At 35.9% G+C, this 20468-nt stretch overlaps 1 protein-coding gene across 4 annotated transcripts in view; it reads left to right on the top strand.

Moving 5' to 3' along the window:
- HS2ST1 (heparan sulfate 2-O-sulfotransferase 1) overlaps positions 1–20468 on the top strand; it is a 178638-nt gene that overhangs the window by 1026 nt on the left and 157144 nt on the right. The window contains exon 1 of one of the 4 annotated variants that reach the window (XM_070467811.1): positions 3483–3578. The exons of the other annotated variants lie outside the window; for them this stretch is intronic. The gene's annotated coding sequence lies outside the window, so the exon portion shown is untranslated. Of the gene's footprint in view, positions 1–3482; positions 3579–20468 lie in introns of those variants that run through there. 4 annotated transcript variants of the gene reach the window in all.

The following is a 20468-nucleotide window of genomic DNA, read 5'->3' as shown; positions in this document are numbered from 1 at the left end:
AGTTGCACTCGAGCTGGGGGCAGCAAGGGACCGCACAACTGACGAGAGATATAGACTGTCCAGGTAGGACAGGAAAGCAAATAAAAAGCTCCCGTGAGGTTCTGAAACGAGGTATCCAGGCATTTAAATTATTTTTTAGTGGCGCTTAACTGGTATTTTGAGCTTAAGAACGGAGTTGTGTGTGTATGTTGCTTCGCGGCAGTGTTGGTGTAGTGAATTTAGAAGGGGAGGAAACGTTGAGGGGGAATTGCTATAATGAGATTTAAAGTTAAAGAAAGGCAAAGTGCAGAAAGTTTGCCATATGGTTAAGTACCTTAAAGAGTTAACAGTTGTTACTTTAATTGGGGGAGAGATCTGAAGTACAGAAAGTTGGAGTGTGATGTTGTGAAAGACCAGACGAATGCACAGATATGTACTTTCAGAGCAGTAAGGAACTGTGGGATTTGGGAAGAGTTTGAATGGGGAGGGAGTGTTAAAAGAATGTCAGCAATACATTTTGATTTTTAAATGTACATGGCACTTAAAAATCAACCCAAGAGGCTGTAATTTGAATGTGGAAAATAATGTTTAGTAAGTATATTTTATACACTTTCACCGCCGCATCATTTAAAATAAGTTTCGAAATGCAAACAAATAGGAGCGTTATAATTTATACTCAGAAGTAACGTATGCTGCTGTCATGATTAATATTTTGGAAAAATTATCAGAAAATAATTGTAATATTACAAATAATAATTAGCCTTTGTAGTTTTGATACTTTGAAAAAAGCACTGGAGACTATTTTAAAGTGCAGTTTATCAAAGAATATCAAATAAACAAGTGCAAATAAATTTGAAGATAGGGATAATTCCACTCTTCAACTCTAAGGTAAAACTTACCCTGTGTAATTTTGAACAGATACCAGATTTATTTATTATGATTTTATTAATGTGTGTAGTATACGATGGAAAAATATTTACTTTAAATTATGAAGGTTGGCCAATATACTCTTTTTGTTTGTACCCATTTAGCAGCATTCATGGTCATATTCTAGTCTGGTTAATGATCCAGCTTTACAGAAAAAAAGACTCCTCTTCAAGAAAGTTGAAAGTTATATTAAATTAAACTTTATATTTATTCTTTGTTGTATTGCTCTTTGAATTTCTTATACATATTATGGTGGGTTGGGATAACTTCAAATTTTAATTTTCCTTCCTTGTCTTAACATTTTTTACCATAATAATTTTAATTGTTTTCTATAGGCACAACCTGAATGATTTTAAAAAGATTTATTTGAGGATGTAGGAAGCCACAGGTAGTGGCTAGGTAGATAACATGATTCTTTAAGACTTTTTACAAGAAAGAAACTCTTACATTTTGTTAGAAATAGTGAATATGGAATAAATGAAATAATTCTTGAAAAGGAGACTCATACAAAAAGCTAGAAGGAGCTAATAATAGAGATGTGGAATTGAATGAGTGATAGTCGTTCAGTTGTATTTGACTCTTTGAGACCTGCCACTCTGTAAGCCTGCCACACTGTGTCCATGGAATGCTCCAGGCAAGAATACTGGAGTGGTTGCCATCTTCTTTTCCAGATGTAAAATTATGGCAAATAAAATGCATAGCTTCACATCAGCAGTCTTTTGACTTAAAAAAAGTTGTCTGGAACAGGCTGTATTAATGCAGATGTAAGTAATCTTCCTTAGGAAAGGAACACAGGAGGAGGTGTATTTTGACAATCAGACTCTGTATTAGACCATTTCATATTTGCTATTCTTATTAGATCTTCCGAGAACACCATAGAAAGCCATTTTTACAGGTGCGGGAACAAGTTCAAAAGTTATATAACTTGACCACATACCTAGTAAGTGGCAAAGTCATTCTTGGAACCCAGGTGTGTCTGATTTCAAATCATGTTCCCCTTTAATTGTACCAGGCTGCTTGGGACTTTATATTGACATTACACTAAGATGTAGTGGTTTGAATAGAATTTTTAAACTAGCACCAATGTTTAATTGCATTTATTGTCAAGTATGAATATCATTCTTAGAAAATTCAATTTCTGACACAAAGGAATTAGTTTAGTGTAATGTCTGTTGCTTGTTTATACCCATGTAATGAACATAATTATATTATCTAATGAAAGGACTGAAATAGCTTACTTTCGCTACAGGGGGGAAAAAATTGTCGTTTTCTGTAAGTGTAAAATCACAAACAATAAAAGCATTTTTATTTTGCCATCAGAAAAGCTTAAACACACAGTTTTCACTTTTCAGAAACTTTTGTGGTGTCATCTGTCACACAGAATTTTGACTTAAAGTGTTGTCATATTTATTAAATCTTGCATTTATGGCTTAAAAAAAAGAAAAACTTAAACATCATTAAGTATGTCAACAGGAATTCCTAAAAACCAGTGTCACATAACAGAGTTATTTTTTTTCCAGTGAATATTGAATGACAGTATACGTAATACTGGCTTTGCATCTTGCTTTTTTAATTTAAAGTCAGAGAACATCTTTCCAAGTCAAAAAATATATATTTGATTTACTCATTTTAATAGCTGTATAACATTCCACAGTATGCATGAGTCATAAATTCTTAAGCCATTATGCCAATAGTGAACATTCAGTTTATCCCCCTTCACACACTTTTTTTAAACTGTTTTATTTCTTAATATTATAAAACAATGTTACAAGAAACATGCTTATATTAGTTTAATTCTTTATTTGTTGGTACTATTTTCAGTAGGATAAATTTTAATAAGGGATTACTGAGACAAAAGATATATATATATTTTGTAATTTAACAAATTTAAAAATCTGTTACTTCCCCCCAAATTTATTTCCCAAGGGTTATAATAATGTGTACTGTCAGCATACACACAAGCACAGGATATTGTCAGCTTTTAATTTTTGCTAGCACTTAATTTTTTCTTAAAGGTGTGAAATAGTATGTTGCATTAATTTATGTTTCCTTGACTTCTAATTAAGTTGAACATAATTTACTTGTTCATTTTCATGTCTGTTGGGTAGTATTTTATCTTACCAATTTTTAGGGTTTAAAAAAGATGTTAGATGTAGTAATCATTTATCTGTTGTGTCTTGTATCTGTTTTTCTCCAGGTCTGTCATTTGTCCCTTGACTTTACGGTGTATGGAAGTTAAAAATTTTATGTAGTCAGATCTATCAATTTAGGCAAGTAGGTGCCTTACATTGCTTGAGAAGTCTTCCCCCAACCAAGATTATGTTGTTATTCTCTATATTTTGTTAGTGTTTTATAGCTTATATTTTTACATTAACTCTTTAAAGCAGTCATATGTTTATTGTAATTTCTCTCAGTGAATGGCCACTTATGGCAAATATTATATTAATGATTCATCTTTTTTTTCCTTCTCTGTATGTTACAGTTCTTGTTTTAGTCACATATTAAGTTTTCATGTGTTCTTGGATAAATTTGGGACTCCATTATTTTTCACTAATCAGAGATTCTTTTGGTCTTAGGGACTCATATATAGGCTTCAAGGCATCTATGAATTCCCTGAAATTATATACATATCTTTTATCACACTTGCAAAGGAGTACACAATCCCCTTAATGGTAAGAATCAGTGATTTGCAGTAGATGGTTTATATTTAATGGAGTGAGTGTGTTTTTTGTTTTTAATATTAACTTATTACAACATGCAATTTGTGAGTTAAATTTAGGATGCAAGCACATTAATATTAATGTGGGTGTTATATTGCAAACTTATTAATGTGGGTATTGCATTGAGAAAAGTATTAAAATGTATACAAACTTAATTTTTCTAATGAGGTATAGAAAATAACATGGAGTCAAAATGAAAACTTACTTAGGTTACTGCTTAGTTACTTAGCTGTTAGAACTCTGCTTGACAGAATTTGTTGCTTTTTCTAAGTAGTTATTTCTGAATGTCAAGAGCACACTGTTGTTAATTTTAATATTTTTTGTTCATATGCTTGTAACACCACTAAATAAATGAATGCTTTAGGACCTAATGTTTTCAATGAAGACAGTAACTCAGAATGGATTATGTAGCTGTCTTCATTGGTCAAAAGTATGTTAATCTCTATGTTCTTGAAACGCTCCTTAACTAATGAACCAACTTCCAGGGCCAAGCTTGGGACTTAACCTCTTTGGAATTTGGTAGGTTTTACAAGTGCCACTGTTCTTTTTGTTTAGTAGCTAAGTTGTGTGTGACTCTTTGTAACCCCATGGGCTATAGCCTACTAGGTTCCTCTGTCCACGGGATTTTCCAGGCAGGAATACTGGAGTGGGTTGCCATTTCCTTCTCCAGGGGATCTTCCTGACCCAGGCATTGAACCCAGGTCTTCTAATTGGCAGGCAGGTTCTTTACCACTGAGCCATCAGGAAAGCCCACCTGAAACCATACATACTTGTAAAATGTTCCCAAGAATGATAGATTTCTCTACTTATAAAATTGTTTGCAAAGTTTACAGTAGTTACTGTTTAGAGGACTTAACAGTTTAATTGGAATGCAGTTATTCTAGAATTGCTAATTGGCGTCTCACTTGAGTCCCTGATAGGGTATCTAGTGCCATAGAGTAGTCAGTCAAGTGAAAGGGTTGATTTCAATTAAAGTGATAATAGGCGGTCTCTCTACCTCTCTAAGCCTTCTAAAAGCTTTTTGGACACTTAAGTTGAAATAATTATTCAAACACTGCTCTCCAGAATGACTACTTTTGAGAGATGTTTCTATAGATGGACTTTATAATCGTGGTTCACTATAGTCCAGTTATTTATAATTATCTGGCCAACTACTAGTAACTGTGTTTATGTTCTTTGCCTTTCTGCCTGTTAATTATAGATTAACTGCCTATTGGACCACTTGTGTACCTGATCCTGTTTCCTCATCGACTTAAAAGATGTGGTTCCAGAAGTTTTCCCTCATTCTCCTGTAGTCCCTTTCTGCTGGATTCTTCTCATTAGCATGTAAACATGCTATTATCCCTCCCAACCAACAACAGAATGATATTTTTCTATTGACTCCTGTTTCTCAGCCAATGTCCTTCATATTTCAGCTTCCCTTAGCAGTAAAACGTAAAAATTGTCTATTCTCACTGTTGCTAATTGCCACAATCACCAGTAACTTCCCTCAGTCCTACAGTCAGTTTTCGGTCTTCATCTTACTTGACCAGTCAGCAGAATTTGACACAGTTGATCACTTCTTCCTTTTGAGCAATTTCTTCATTTGGCTTCTGATATATCATACTCTTGGCTTTCTTCCCCCTTCAGTGGTCATTTCTCTTGTCTCTTGTGTTAGATTCTTCTTTAACACTCTCTTCAACCCCTTAACATAAGAATACCAAAGGGCTGAGTCCTTGAAACTCTTCTCTACTCTTCCTTCGTTGGTGACCTATGTGCTGATGACTTCTAAATATGTATTTCTAATTGAGACTTGTTTCCTAAACATTAGATTTGTGTAGATTCATGTAATTGAGTTGCCCACTTGAACAATTAATAGACTTAAATTCAGTGTGGCTAAAATGAATCTTCTGATGTTTCTGTATAATGCCTCAGTACCCCGTACACCCCTCCCCCGATAATTTTATCTGACTTTTATTTCTGTTGATAGTAGCTTTATCCTTCCATTTGCTAGTTAACTTGACTTTTCTTTTCTCACACTCTACATCTGATCTTTCAGAAATATCTTGTTAGCTTTACCTTCAAAATATTTCTAGAATATGACTACTACTCAGCACTTCCACTCTTATCACCCTAATTCAGGATACCATAGTCTCTTCCCTGGATCACTGCCATGTCTTAACTAGTCTGTTTGATTCCGCACTTGGCCTCCCTACAGACTATTCTTAATAAAACAGCTTGGTGAGCCTTTTGAAATGTAAAAAAATCATGTCACTCCTTTGCATAAAGCTCTTTGGAAGCTTCCTGAATTAGAGTAATGCTAGCTGTTTTTAAAACAAAGTCCACAATTTTATTGGCTAAACATAGTAAATGACTCCTTTTTCCCCATCATGTTTTAGGTGATCATTTTGGTGGATGGTTTTCCCCTTCATGAGTTATTCAAGGTCTTGGGTACTTTCTATTATTAGTTATGCCATCCCCTCTGGTGTGAAGTTCTCTGCTGTCAGTCTGGGGAAGAGGCAAGAGAAAGGTGAGACAGTGCCTTTTTCTCAACTTTTTTGACCTCTTTTACCCTCAGTCTATTGATGAGGTTTTGTTGTTGTTTTAGTTGTTGAGTCTTGTCTGGCTGTTGTGACTCCATGGACTGGCCCACCAGGCCCCTTGGTCCATGGGATTTCCCAGGCAAGAATACTGGAGTGGGTTGGCGTTTCCTTCTCCAGGGGATCTTTGCAAACAGGGATGGAACCTGTATCCTGCATTGGCAGGCGGACTCTCGCCGCAGAGCCACCAGGGAAGCCATGCATGAGGACGAGTTATAATCTCTATGCGAGGGTGGTGGGGGAGTGGGAAGTCGGTTTTTTAGCTGGCAGTCACTTTAACATTTGTGGCTGTGTGCTACGGAAGATGGGAGCATACATTTGAATCTTCTGAATCCTTTCGAATATTTTGTGACTCAATATAAACTGTCTTGATTAATGTTCTTTGTGAACATGAAAAATGTATATTCCGTTGTTACAGGGTAGAGTATGCTGTAACTATCAGGTCGAGTTGTTCCTGTCTTCTGTATCTTCTGTATCCTTGATTTTCTTTCTGCCTACTCCTTTCTTCAGTTATATAGAGAGGGATTTTGAAGTCTCTGGTGGTGATAATGGGTTTATTTCTCCTTAGAGTTCTGTTACTTTTTGCTTCATGTGTTTTGAACTACTGTGATTAGTGGCATGAATGTTAGGACTGTCATATCCTCTCAATTAACCCCTTTTTCATTATGAGATGATGCTCTTTATCCTTAGTGATATTCTTTGCTCTGAAACCTACTTGGTCTGTTATTTATTTAGTCACTTCAGTTTTAATTAGTTTTAGCATAGTGTATCCTTCCCATTCTTTTAGTATAATATTAATCTGTTTGTGTCTTTTTGTGCCCTTCATGGATCCCTCCTTGTGGTGAAGAGGCTTGTGTAACTCAGTGAGGCTATGAGCCATACCAAACAGGGCCATCCAAGATAGACGGGTCATGGTAGAGTGTTCTGACTAAATGCGATCTACTGGAGGAGGGAATAACAAACCACTCCAGTATACTTGCCATGAGAACCACATGAACTATATAAGAGGCCAAAAAGATATGACACCAAAAGATGAATCCCCCAGGTCTGAACTTGTCCAGTATGCTACTGGGGAAGAGTGAAGGAGAATTACCAATAGCCCCAGAATGAATGAAGCAGCTGGGCCAAAGCAGATGCGACACTCAGTTGTGGATGTGTCTGCTGATGAAAGTAAAATCCTATGCTGCAAAGAACAGTATTGTATAGGAACCTGGAACGTTAGGTCCATGACTCAAGGAAAATTGGACGTGGTCAAACAGGAGATGATAAGAATAAACATCAGCATCCTAGGAATTAGCAAACTAAAATGGGCAGGAATGGTCGAATTTAATTCAGATGACCATTATATCTACTACTGTGGGCAAGAATCCCATAGATGAAATGTAGTAGCTCTGATAATCATCAAGAGTCCAAAATACAGTACTTGGTTCAACCTCAAAAATAACAGAATGATCTTGGTTCATTTCCAAGGTAAGCCATTCAACATCACAGTAATCCAAGTCTATGCCCATACCACTGATGCCAGAGAAGCTGAAGTTGATCAATTCTGTGAAGACCTAGAAGACCTCCTAGAACTAACACCTAAAAAAGATGTTCTGTTCATCATTGGGGACTGGAATGCACAAGTACGAAGTCAAGATATACTTGGAATAACAGGCAAGTTTGCCCTTGGAGAACAAAATGAAGCCAGGCAGAGGTTAACTGAATTCTGCCAAGAGAATGCACTAGTCATAGCAAATACCTTTTCAACAACACAAGAGACGACTTTACACATGGACATCACCAAATGGTCAATACCAAAATCAAATTGACTATGTTCTTTGTAGCCTAAGATGGAGAGTTGTATACAGTCAGCAAAAACAAAACCTGGAGCTGACTGTAGCTCAGTTCATCAGCTTGTCATGGCAAAATTCAAAGTTAAACTAAAGAAAACCAGGAAAAACACTAGGCCAGCCAGGTATGACTTATATCAAATTCCAGATGAATTTGTAGTAGCAGTAATGAATAGATTCAAGGGACTAGATCTGATTAACAGTGTGCCTGAAGAACTATGGACAGAGGTCCATAATACTGTGTGAAAGTGAAAGTGAAGTCGCTCAGTCATGTCTGACTCTTTGCAACCCCATGGACTGTAGCCTACCAGTCTCCTCTGTCTATGGGGTTCTCCAGGCAAGAATACCAGAGTGGATTGCCATTTCCTTCTCCAGGGGATCTTTCTGACCCAGGGATCAAACTCAAGTCTCCCACATTGCAGGCAGATGCTTTACCCTCTGAGCCACCAGGGAAGCCCTATAGGAAGACAAAGTGGTTATCTGAGGAGGCTTTACAAGTAGCTGAAGAATGAAGAGAAGTGAAAAACTAGGGAGAGAGGGAAAGGCACATCCAATTAAATGCAGAGTTCCAGAAAAAGGTTAGAAGAGACAAGAAGGTCTTCTTCAATGAACAGTGCTTAATAATAAAAGAAAACAACAAAAGGGGAAAGACTCGAGATCTCTTCAGGAAAATTGAAACCCTCAGGGGAGCATTCTGCCCAAAGATGGGCACAATAAAGGATGGTAGAGACCTAGTAGACGCTGAAGAAATCAAGAAAAGATGGAAAGAATACACAAAAGAACTATATAAAAAAAGATCTTAATGATCTGTATTATTATGATGGTGTGGTTAGTTACCCAAAGCCAGACATTCTGGAGTGCAAACTCAAGTGGGCCTTAAGAAGCACTGTTGTTAATAAAGCTAGTGCATGTGATGAAATTCCTGCAGAACAATTCAGATCCTTAAAGGATAATGCCATCAAGGTTTTGCATTCCTTATGTCAGCAAATCTGGAAGCCCCAGCAGTGGCCACAGCACTGGAAAATGTTGATCCTCATCCCAGTCCCCAGGAAGGGCAGTACCAAAGAATGTGCTGACCATCGGACAGGTGCACTCATCTCCCATGCTGGTAAGGTCATGCTTAAAATCTTGCATGCTAGGCTTCAGCGTTATGTGAACTGAGAACTTCCAGATGTCCAAGCTGGGTTTAGGAAAGGAAGAGGAACAAGAGATCAAATTGCCAACATTGACTGACTTATAGAGAAAATGGAAATTTCAGAAAAATACCTGTCTCTGTTTGGACTGTGCTGAAGCCTTTGACTATGTGGATCATGACAAACTGTGGAAAGCTCTTAGAGAGATGGAAATACCAGACCATTTTACCTGTCTCCTGAGAAACCTATGTGTGGGTAAAGAAGCAACAGTTAGAACCCAGTATGGAACAACTGATCGGTTCAAGATTGAGAAAGGAATATGACAGGGCTATCTGCTGTCACCCTGTTTGTTTAACCTGTATGCTGGGCACATCATGAGAAATGCTGGGCTGGAAGAGTTACAAGCTGGAATCAAAATAGGTGGGAGAAAAATCAACAACCTCAGATAATGCAGATAATACCACTCTAATGACAGAAGAGGAACTAAAGAGCCTCTTGATGAAAGTGAAAGAGGAGAGGGAAAGAGCTGGCTTAAGACTAAATATTAAAAAAAAAAACTGAGATCATGCATCTGGCTCGTTTGTGCTTAGTCACTCAGTTGTGTCCAACTCTTTGTGATTCCATGGAGTGTAGCCCACCAGGCGCCTCTGTCCATGGGGATTCTCCAGGCAAGAAAGACTGGAGTGGGTTGCCATGCCCTCCTCCAGGTAATCTTCCTAACCCAGGGATTGAACCCAGCTCTCCCTCATTGCAGGCAGATTCTTTACTGATTGAGCCACCAGGGAAGCCCTCCAGCCCCATTATTACATGGCAAATAGAAAGGGAAAAGGTGGAAGTAGTGACAGAAAGGTGGAAGATTTCCTCTTCTTGGGCTCCAAAGTGATTGCGGATGGTAACTGCTGCCATGAAATCAGAAAATGATTGCTTCTTGTCAGGAAAGTGATGACAAACCTAGACTGTGTTGAAAAGCAGTGACATTACTCTGATGACTAAGGTCCATGTAGTCAAAGCTATGGTCTTCCCAGTGGTCACATAATGGTTGTAAGAACTGGACCATAAAGGTAGGATGCCAAAAAATTGATGCCTTTGAACTGTGGTACTGGAAAGTCCCTTGGACAGCACAGAGTTCAAACCAGTCAATCTTAAGGGAGATCAACCCTGAATATTCCCTGGAAGCACTGATGCTGAAGGTCCAGTATTTTGTCTGAGGCTCTGGTATTTTGGTCGTCTGATGTGAACAGATGACTCATTGGAAAAGTCTCTGATGCTGGGATATATTGAGGGCAGGAGGAGAAGAGGGCATCAGAGGATGAGATGGCTGGATGGCATCACTGATGCAGTGAACATGAACCTGGGCACACTCCAGAAGATGGTGAGGGACAGGGAGACCTGGCATGCTGCAGTCCATGGGGTCGCAAAGAGTTGGACATGACTCGGCAACTGAACAACAAACAACAAAGCATGATACACTGTTGTTATTTTTGTTTTAAGCAATCAGTTATCTTTCAAAAAGATTAAAACATTTTTTAGAGAACTTATTCATACATGCATCACTCCTAATGCTTTCCGTTCCTTTGTGGAGGTGCAGATTTCCATCTGGTGCTCTTTTCCTTCATCCTCAAGGATGTCTTTTGAATTACTTGTACAGAAAGTTTGGTGGTGAACTCTTTTTTGCTTTTGTATGTCTAAAAGATGTGTATTTACCTTAATGTTTATAAGAAATTTTTGTTGGGTATAGAATTGTAGGTTGACATTTTCTTTCTTTGAGTACTTTAAAGCTGTTGCTTCATTGTCTCTTGACCTGTGTTTTGTGTGATGAGAAGTCTGTCATTGTTCTTATCTTTGTTCAGCTGTACATAATATCTTTTCCTTTGACTGCCTATAAGATTTTCGCTCGGTTTTAACTAGTTATGGTAAGCCTTGCTGTAGTTTTTTGATTTTTTTTTTCTTGTGCTTTGGGTTTGTTGAGCTTATTGGATTTATGTGTTTATAATTTTCATTAAATTTGGAAAAATTCAGCCATTACTATTAAATACTTCATATAATTTTTATGTACTTCTTTTCCTTCAAAAATTCAAGTCACATATATATATTGCCTCCATTTAGTTTGTCGTAACAGTTCAATGATATTTTATTTATTTTTCCCAGTCTTTCTGCTTTTTGGTATTTTTAAAATTACTGTGTCTTCAATCCACCAATCCTTTCTTCTGTAGTATGTAATTCTGCTTTTAATTCCATTCAGTGTATTTTTCATTTCAGTTATTTTTTCCATTTCTAGAAGTTCATTTTGGATCTTTAAAAACAAAAGCAACAAAGAACTTCTGTTTGTCTCCTTAACATGCTTTTACTTTATTTTGTTGAACAAATGACATATTGTTATAATGATTCTTTTGATGTTCTTGCTTACTGATTCTATCATCTGTGTCATTTCTGGATATTTTTCTGTTGGTTTGCTTTTTTCTTCATTGTGGACCATATTTTCCTTCTTTTTTATATGCCTGGTATTTAGGTGTTAGATATTTTCAGATTCTTAAACATATTCATAAGCCTTGATTTGGGACACATTCAAGTTTCCTAGAAACAGTTTGATCTTTCTAGGGTTGCTTTTATGTTTGTTAGATGGGATCAGAATATATGATTAACTTTGCCCTACCATTGAGGCAGTAACCTTGCAGTTCCTTTCTGAGTACTCCACCCAGTACCCTGTGTATTTTAAGATTTCCCCACCCTGGCTAGTGGGAATGCTGGTTGAATGAACCCCAGAAAATTTTCCACCTGTCTCTTTTGGGTGGCCTCAGTTAGTTTCTTCATGCATATGCACTGATTGGTACTTGGCTGAAAATTCTCTTCTTGCAGCTTTGTCTTCTTTAGTATTCTGCCCAGCATAAGCCAGCTGCTTTGGCCTCCCTGAACTCCCAATCCTGGCCCCTTAACTCAGGGAGACTTTTGGACTCTGAGTTCCCCTTCTCTGTACTCTAGCCTGGAAACTCTCTTCGGAGAGTCATATGACTCAATTCATTTCCTTTCTCTCTTGCAGTGACTCCCATTCTATACAGATTTCGTGTCTAGTGTCCAGTGTCTGAAAGCCTTTTGTTATATATTTTATGTATTTCAGTTGTTTCAGGTGGGAGGATAAATCCCCTGTTACTCCATCTTGGCTGGAAATGGAAGCCAGGTGGCCTAGTTATCTCTGATTGTGTGTCCCTAGGTTGACTTAGGGGAAAGTAATAAAGTTGGATAAATTGAATTATATTTGACAACTAAAACTAATATTATAAGCTTAAGGGTGAACTAATGTTTTATTTTTCTCTATTTCCTCATAATTTCTAGCATGGTATTGCACACAGGCCCTTAGTAAATTGTTTGTTCCAAGTTAGAGGCAAGTTTTATTCCCAATAGCTGGATCTCATGTCCCCATTAAAGTTTCAAGTGGATGTCAGTTATATCTTTTGCTTGTTACCAATTTTACTTAACTTCAAGAAACCAGTTCTTACTGCATCCCTTGAGATACAGCTGAGTCCAGTGGAGGCTCTTTCAAACTGGGCAGTGTGAAGTCTCTGACTCTGCAAGAGCTTTCTACTTTTCCTGTCAGTATGCTTCTGGAGCTAATTGGTCATATCCTTGCTGCGGTGGGTGGATGCATATTCCTCTTCTTTTTGTACTCCTATTGTAATACCCCAATTGCAAGCAAAACAGTAGAGAAGGAAATTTTAAGGGATGTTGATATCAGTAGTAACTATAATCATTGTGTGTGCTCATTGCTCAGTCATGTCTCTTTGCGACCCCAGGAACTATAGCGCCCCAAGGCTCCACTGTCATTGGGATTATCCAGGCAAGAATATTGAAATGGGTTGCCATTCCTTCTCTAGGGTCCCTTCCTGACCCAGGGATCAAACCCGCATCTCCTGCATTGGCAGGATTCTTTACCACTAGCGCCACTTGGGAAGCCTGGTCATTGTGTTGCATCAACAGAAAATGGACCTAGTTTACCTAAAGATGTACATTATTATTATAGTTACCAGATTTTCAACTGTGCATGAAATAATTCTTGCTGAAGGTAGTTTGGTTGTACGGAATCCTTATGGGTACTATAAAATATCAGGGACAACCGTTTTTTTAAATTGGAGAATAATTGCTCTATTATTATGTTATTATTATGTTAGCTTCTGCTGTACAGCACTGTGAATCGGTTGTAAGCGTACATCAGTCCCCTCCCTCTTGAGCCTGTCTTCCGCCCCCCCCACCCCCAGTCCCACCGTCATCACAGGGCGCCAAGCTGAGCTCCCTGTGCTATAGACAGCATCGCACTAGCTCTCTGTTTTACCCACGGCAGCATATATGTGTCAGTGCTATTCTCAATTCCTCCCATGCTCTCCTTTCCCCACTGTGAGGAACAACCACTTTAAATTGAAATTGTTGGATTCTCCTTTTGGGAGATAGTGGTTTGAAAATTTGAAAATCAATTTGGTACTTATGTAGCAATTTAAAACTGAATTTTGAGGGGAAGAAATGCCCTTTTTTCTAAATTCCAATAGAATTTAGAAATCATCCATTGTCACCTTATCACATAGCACCTTATATGTTTCTGTTATTTATTTCTTAAGTTTGTAACATAGCTGAAAATAAGTGATTTGTACAGTTAGGCACAGAGAAATGAATTTAGAGACTCATCATATGTTGTCTAAGTTGGAAAATACCTTAAAATTTTGCTCAGTATGTTTGCAGAATGAAGCAAAGGGGCTATGCAGGTGCAGACTAGCTCTTGGCATATTTATTTCTAATTATAAATTATGCTTGAGTTGATAATGAATGTAATTTAGGGCTGTTATTGGTTCATTGATAACATCCTCTTGTTATATATTCTCTTTATCCTTTGAAGCAAAGGAGTATAGGAAATGAACTGATCAATGTAGTTCTTTTTCCTGGTAAATAAGTCAAAAGGTTGGTATCCAACTCTCCATACTTGTCTTTAAACATTGACTCTTGTATTGTTTTCTGTTACTATTGTGCTTTCAAAATAATACCTTGTTACAGTATACTTTTAGTTAATGGTAACTTAAAAAAATATAAAGTCTTTAAAAAAAAAAGCTAGTTGCATAGCATAAACATTGTAACTAAAATCATAATGCAAAAAATTCTTCAATAAAGAGAGTTGTGGGACTTCACTGATGGTCCAGTGGTTAAGACTTTGCCTTCCAATGCAGCAGGTATGAGTTCAATCCCTGGCTGGGGAGCTAAGATTCCACATTTTGGGGGGCCAAAAATCTAAAACAAAAAATAGAAGCAATATTGTAACAAATTCAATAAAGACTTTAATAAAGACTTTAAAAATGGTCCACATCAAAAAAACTAGAGTTGTAAATTCTCCCTATTGCTGTTTTTTTTTTTTCCCCCAGAGCTTGGTGATTAATTAGGACTATTTATGGTTCTTTAGATTCCTAAGATGTGTAATATAAAGGGACAGTATCTTAAAAATTTAGTGATAAATATATTTAGAGTATTTAGAGGAATATTGGAGCTTTGAGTAAATTAAGTTGTTGGAGTTAAATAAAATCAATAAAATCTTCCCTCAGCCTTGTATTTGTTAGTAATTTCAGCTTTGCCTGTGTCTTATTGAAACTAGTTCAGCAATCAGTTTTGACACAGTGGTTCTTAAATATGACTGAGAAATTTGTGATAATTTTGTATTTGAATGTTAGAAAGCTGCTTCCAGTTGCCAGCATTTTCTTATTTCATCATATACACCCATCTCTGTAATAAAGTGTTGCATGTTCCCAATGTGTTATACATCTGGCGGAAAACCAACTTAGTTCAAATTGTTTCCCCATAGAAGAGCTGATTAGAAAAACTGACTTGATGTATCTTAAGATATGTTTTTGTAGGCAACTTCTTCATTTTATTGAAGAGGATAGAATAAAAACCATTCATTTTTGTCCTCTGTTTTGAAGGTTAAAACAGAAAAAAAGCAAACTTGTGATGCTATTTTAGTTCTCAAAATAGGTTTCCCAGCGAGGAAAATTAGGGGTATGTATGACTTTTGCTTCTGAACCTGGGAGTTGTTAGTGATGATAGTTTCTGTTTGGCTTGGGGTGAACCTGTCCAGGAATGTCTGATCCAAGAGATGTCATTATGTGCCTTTTTTTCTTTTGCCCTTGGCTGGAATTCTGTGACTGATTAAGCCTGTGACTAGTTATAATCTAGTCTTGCACATGACCACTTCCCTTTGGTCTTTTGTTTCGCTTGTTTAGAATCTTTCCCTGTTTGCCCGTGAACCGATGTTTCTTCTGTGGTTTTCTACCTTTCCCTACCAATGGCAAGTCATCATGATCTCTAAACCTACTGTATCAGACCATGTACTGAGCATATTTTTAGTGTTTTATAAATACAGAACTTATTTAATATGAAGGGTGCGTACTCTACTATCCTCAGAGATACTGGGAAGAACAGTTAATCCTCAAATGGTAGAAAGAATATGAAAAGGTTTGTAAACTATAAAAACTACAATTTAAGTTGTTATTAATACTGATAATAATACATCTGCTTGCTCTTTGATGTTGTCTTTTGGTTTAATGTAGTTTAGACTTCATTTCTTCCTGCCGTAGGCTTATCTCAAAGGATCACACTTGTCTGATAACGGTTCAGATAAATGATGATGTTACATGAGTTAAAGATTTGACATTCAGTTTAGCTGTTCGTTTCTTTTCCCTCTTAGGATGAAGTAAAAAATCTCTATCAATTCATATCATTATTTTCTCTTAAAGGTATAAATCTGTTTACTTTCCTATAAATTATAGAAAAGTCCTGGCCTTTTAACATGACCAGACTTCCTTCCCTCTTTCCTACTGATCCTTGCCAACTTTGCTGTTTAAAGGTCTGTTTTTTTAAAAATGCTAATTAAATTTGGATTGTGAGAGGAATTTCAGTGTGTGTGTGTATGCACATGTATGTATAAAATTACCCCTTAGATTCTAAGTACTTTTCTTTTTGAAAAACATTAATGATGATCAAACTAGTGAAGGAAAAAAAAATGTATTTCTCCACTGTGGAAAAAGTTTTTGTGGTAGTTCCTTTATTGTCAGTTTTCCCACAGTGATTCATTGTCATCATCTCAAATAGAGGGAAAACACCTGTTTTGAATCCTTAATTTTAACTTAGGAATTTCAGTTTTTTCTTTTTTCTTTTCACGTAGATGTAGAATAGAATAGGTTGTACTTTTATACTAATTGCTGGGATTATGAGAATCCCAAAGAACAGAATTCTTGGCTCTTACACAGCTTCAAAGGTTTTTTTTTTTCCTTAACTCAGGTCAACGTTACTTGCCACTCTTCAATCAGAAAATTTGGTAGGCCTTTGTGATAGAGGCTGTGAGAAACAAACTAGTGCAGTCACTTCTTTGATCATATATTACTACTTTCTTTTTTTCTTGCATTAGCATGCTATTCTTAAGTATTGGTCAACATTGCTGAAGGTTTGATATAAAATTGTGATATACAAGTTCGTAAATAAGCAGTGATTTTTGATTTACATATTATAGTAGCTTTTATGTTTATGAAACATAAGACTTTATTTTCTTAATTGGCAGTGAAAATATTTTGACCAAGATGCTGCATTTGTTAGGGACTCTATTTACTTATATTGTAGCTGTACCTTTAAGACTTAATTTATTTCTTAGTGAGTTTGCCAATCTAGAATTGAGGATGATAGAATTGAAGAACTCCATAAACCATTTGCATTTCACCTAACCTTCCCCTGTCTTCTTATGGAGTTATTCTCTTTTAAAAATGTTTTTGAGAAGAGAGGTAATTCTAAATAAGAATACTAAGTCTTACTTAAATAGTGTTGAATACAGTTAAATGTTTGCAGCTGACTTTCTAAATTTGAGTTATATTATACACTTTTTCCACATTTATTATTCATTTATCTTGTCCTGAAAAATTGTTGAGATTTCCAGATGTACATGTAATACAGAATGAGGGAAGAAGGCAGAATGAAGTAGGAGAAGGTATTTGTGTAAATATTAACTGCCATTTTAGGTTTCTTAGCCCATTTTCTTTTGGACTGTTTGGGAAAATTAAAAGTCTAATCATGAGAACTGAGACCAGGATATTGTAGCAGAAATTATTTGTAATAATGCTGTTCTTACTGGGAAGCTCCAACTGTGATTTAAGTTTGTTTCCAATGTAAAATCCATCAAGGTAGAACTTTACATATTGATTACTAATTACATTTTGACAGAGAATTTGAAACCATGTAATTATTTGAAGAAAATTTTGTATATTGTATGTAAGTAATCTTTTTCTTTGATGGTTTTTAATTTAAGAAAATCTGATAAAGTCATTTATGGCTGATTAATATAGCCTGCTTAAATAAGAAAAATGTGGATTGAGTTGACATTTCTGAACTACAGCATTCATGTGTGATTTAAAGTAAGTGCTGTTAGATTAATATTAAAGTCTAATGTGAAATTGCCAAAGCTTAAATTAAAGATAGTTTTGAAGAGAGCTGGTGTCTTTTTTTTTTCCCCCAAACATTCTTCTGGTTGTCCATGGTATAGTACATAAAATTAAACTCATTTATTTTATATTCAAAGCAATCAATCCTTCATGCTCTCCCTAGATGCTTTGTTAAAAAAAAATTAATAAGACTATTTTCATAATTTTCCCTAGATAGTAGTTGGCTTTTTAATTTGGTTTGTAGTATTTTTATATATGCAATAAATTTTGTTTTGAGATAGTCAAAATCATTTATCTTTTGGGTTTTTTGCCTTTAGTTATATGTCTTAAATGAAAATCACCCATGTGTGTTAGGGGAAATCTAAAAACCATTGTTAATTTTCAGTTTGTTCAGATTTTTTCTTGTGAGAACAGTGGTAATGACTTATAAGCACTTACATGTCAAACCCTTAGTGATATTTTATGAATTGTGATGTAATTTTATTCACTTCTTTGTTGGCTTTTATTTTTCAGTCCATTCTTTTTGGATCTTAAGTTTGTAAGGGTGTAAGGAATAGGGTGTGCTTCTGGGCCATCCTGTTACACTGCTTTATCTAATAATTTTTGTGTTAGGGTTATGTTACTTTCATTCTTAACAGCCTTTTAGTCTTTAGGGTTAATCCTTCCTGCATGGCTCTTTGCTTTATATGTCTATTTGTTATTCCATTTGAACCTCTGAATCATTTTATTAAGTAAAAGAAAAAAGCATTAGTATTATAAGCAAAACTCCTTAAGATTAATAATATGATTAGAATGATTGTGTTGTGTTTGGACTTCCCCATCTGGAAAGTTATTTCTTTTTATTTAGTCAGGCCTTCTTTTACATTTTGGAAGTTTCTACATTTTTTTAGCATATTATTTGTGGGAAAGTGGTTAATTTTTTAACCATGGTTGCAGTCTTTAACAGTTTTCCTAATTCTGTGTCATTCTTATATTTGTCCTTGTCAGGTTGCCTTTCCTGTTATCTTGTGCCTATATATCACTTTCAAATCTGAGTTGATCAGTTAGTTTTAGTAGCTCTATTGTTTTCTTTGGGTGCTTTTGTCTATTGCTTTAGCATTCACTGATACCTTCTCTTCTATCTTTCTTATTTTATTTCAGATACTTCATTAGGCAGAAGCTGCAAATACCAAACTTGTGCTTCTAGATCTTAATGTGTCAAATCCTTTAAAAATGCATTTTGTTTTTGTCATTAACCTCTTCTACAGGTATATTCAAACAGCGGTCATTCTCTTGAGATATACCTAGGTCACTTGTTAAATGATTTTAGCTTTGTATTCCTTATAGTGAGTTGTTGCCATGGTAATACTACTCTGAAATAATCTGGAAGGAAAGGTAAGATTATATGTTGATTTCTTCCAGTCAAATGAAAGGTACATTGGTGGAACAGTGTATCCAAAGTATATTCTGTTTTATTTTTAAAGATAGACTGTATGTAGAGACATCTTTTTTTTCAGAAGTTCTGCACTAAGTTAATGAGAAACTGGGTGAGCTTATTGTAAACAAATTGAAAATTTGAAATTAAAGTGTATATAGACTCATATGGGAATGGGATATCTTCTAGATTTGACTAATGCACTGTTGCTTCATTTTTTAATGAGAATCTTTTTTCTTAATAGTTAAAATATCAATCACCTTCAATTAAGTTGCTGTGAATAATTCTTCTTGTCCATTTCTTTTCAGTTTTTTCATTCTCTTCCCCATTGAGTTCTTTATACTTGCTCTCTTTCGGCAGGGTTTTTTTTTTTTGGAAAGCGAGGACTCCCTGTGTAGCTTTTGTGGTACCCCAGTTATGAAAAACAGTGGGATAAATGTTCACATGTTATAACTTCCCTTTTTTTGGCTGAGGTGGTGTGGATTAGTAAGACAAAACAGAACAACAGAACGGTGAATGTTGGCAAGTTTTCAGATTTTTTTTTTTTTGGTCTCAGTCTGAATGTTGGCAAGTGTTCAGATATATATATATTTTTTGGTCTCAGTCACCTTGGCTCGGTTAAGTACCTGCTTATGAGTTAAGTTTTTCAGTTTTAGAAATAAGGAGTTGAGAATACTGTGTGGGTAACTGATTAGTTTCCATCTCACAAAGATGTTAGATGGCTTGTTTCTTAGACAGTCTAGAAAATGTCAGAACAGTATAAATGCAGTCTGCCACACAACAATGTAGAGGCTGGTAGAAGATACTTCTTTTAAAGAGGAAACTTCATCTGAATTTCTGTATGGTTTTTTCCTTCTAATACTAGTTAGTACCTGAATATATGTAAAACTTAAGTGTTGGTTTTAAAAATATATATATACATATATAAGATTGTGAAGTGTTTATGCAAGTAGGTTCAATTGAAATTTCTTGCTGTATAAAATGTGTAGGAGGGCTTCTTTAGCTTTGCTTTCAGATGTGCTGTTTTTTTCATTGATAGGGATGAGTTTTCATCATTATCGCTTGGACTTCTATTTTCGTTAAGGACAGGCGTGAAGTATAAGCCTTAGGCAAAATAAATGTTTCATCTCTCACTTATTTCAGGGTAAAAACTAGTTGCAGGTGTGTGCAATCATCAGTTGCATAGAAAGGTGTTTTCATCCCACTTATATGGCTTATCTCTTGTATCTGATGGATTTGCAGTGTTTGTTTTTGTGATGGAAAGTTCACTTGAGCTCAAGTACAGTAGGATTATAGGCACAAAAGTTCCTGTCTGTTGTACCACAAAAAAAGCAGACTGCCTAATTTTTTTTGCTCCATATCATGTGTGTGTGTGATTTAGTGGGGTACCAAAATCAGGTTTATACTGTTAGAATCTTAGTGTTGTGGTTC

Source organism: Odocoileus virginianus, chromosome 5 (assembly GCF_023699985.2).
Source record: "Odocoileus virginianus isolate 20LAN1187 ecotype Illinois chromosome 5, Ovbor_1.2, whole genome shotgun sequence".
In the NCBI taxonomy this organism is placed as follows: Eukaryota; Metazoa; Chordata; class Mammalia; order Artiodactyla; family Cervidae; genus Odocoileus; species Odocoileus virginianus.
This window is presented reverse-complemented; position numbering and strand designations above follow the sequence as displayed.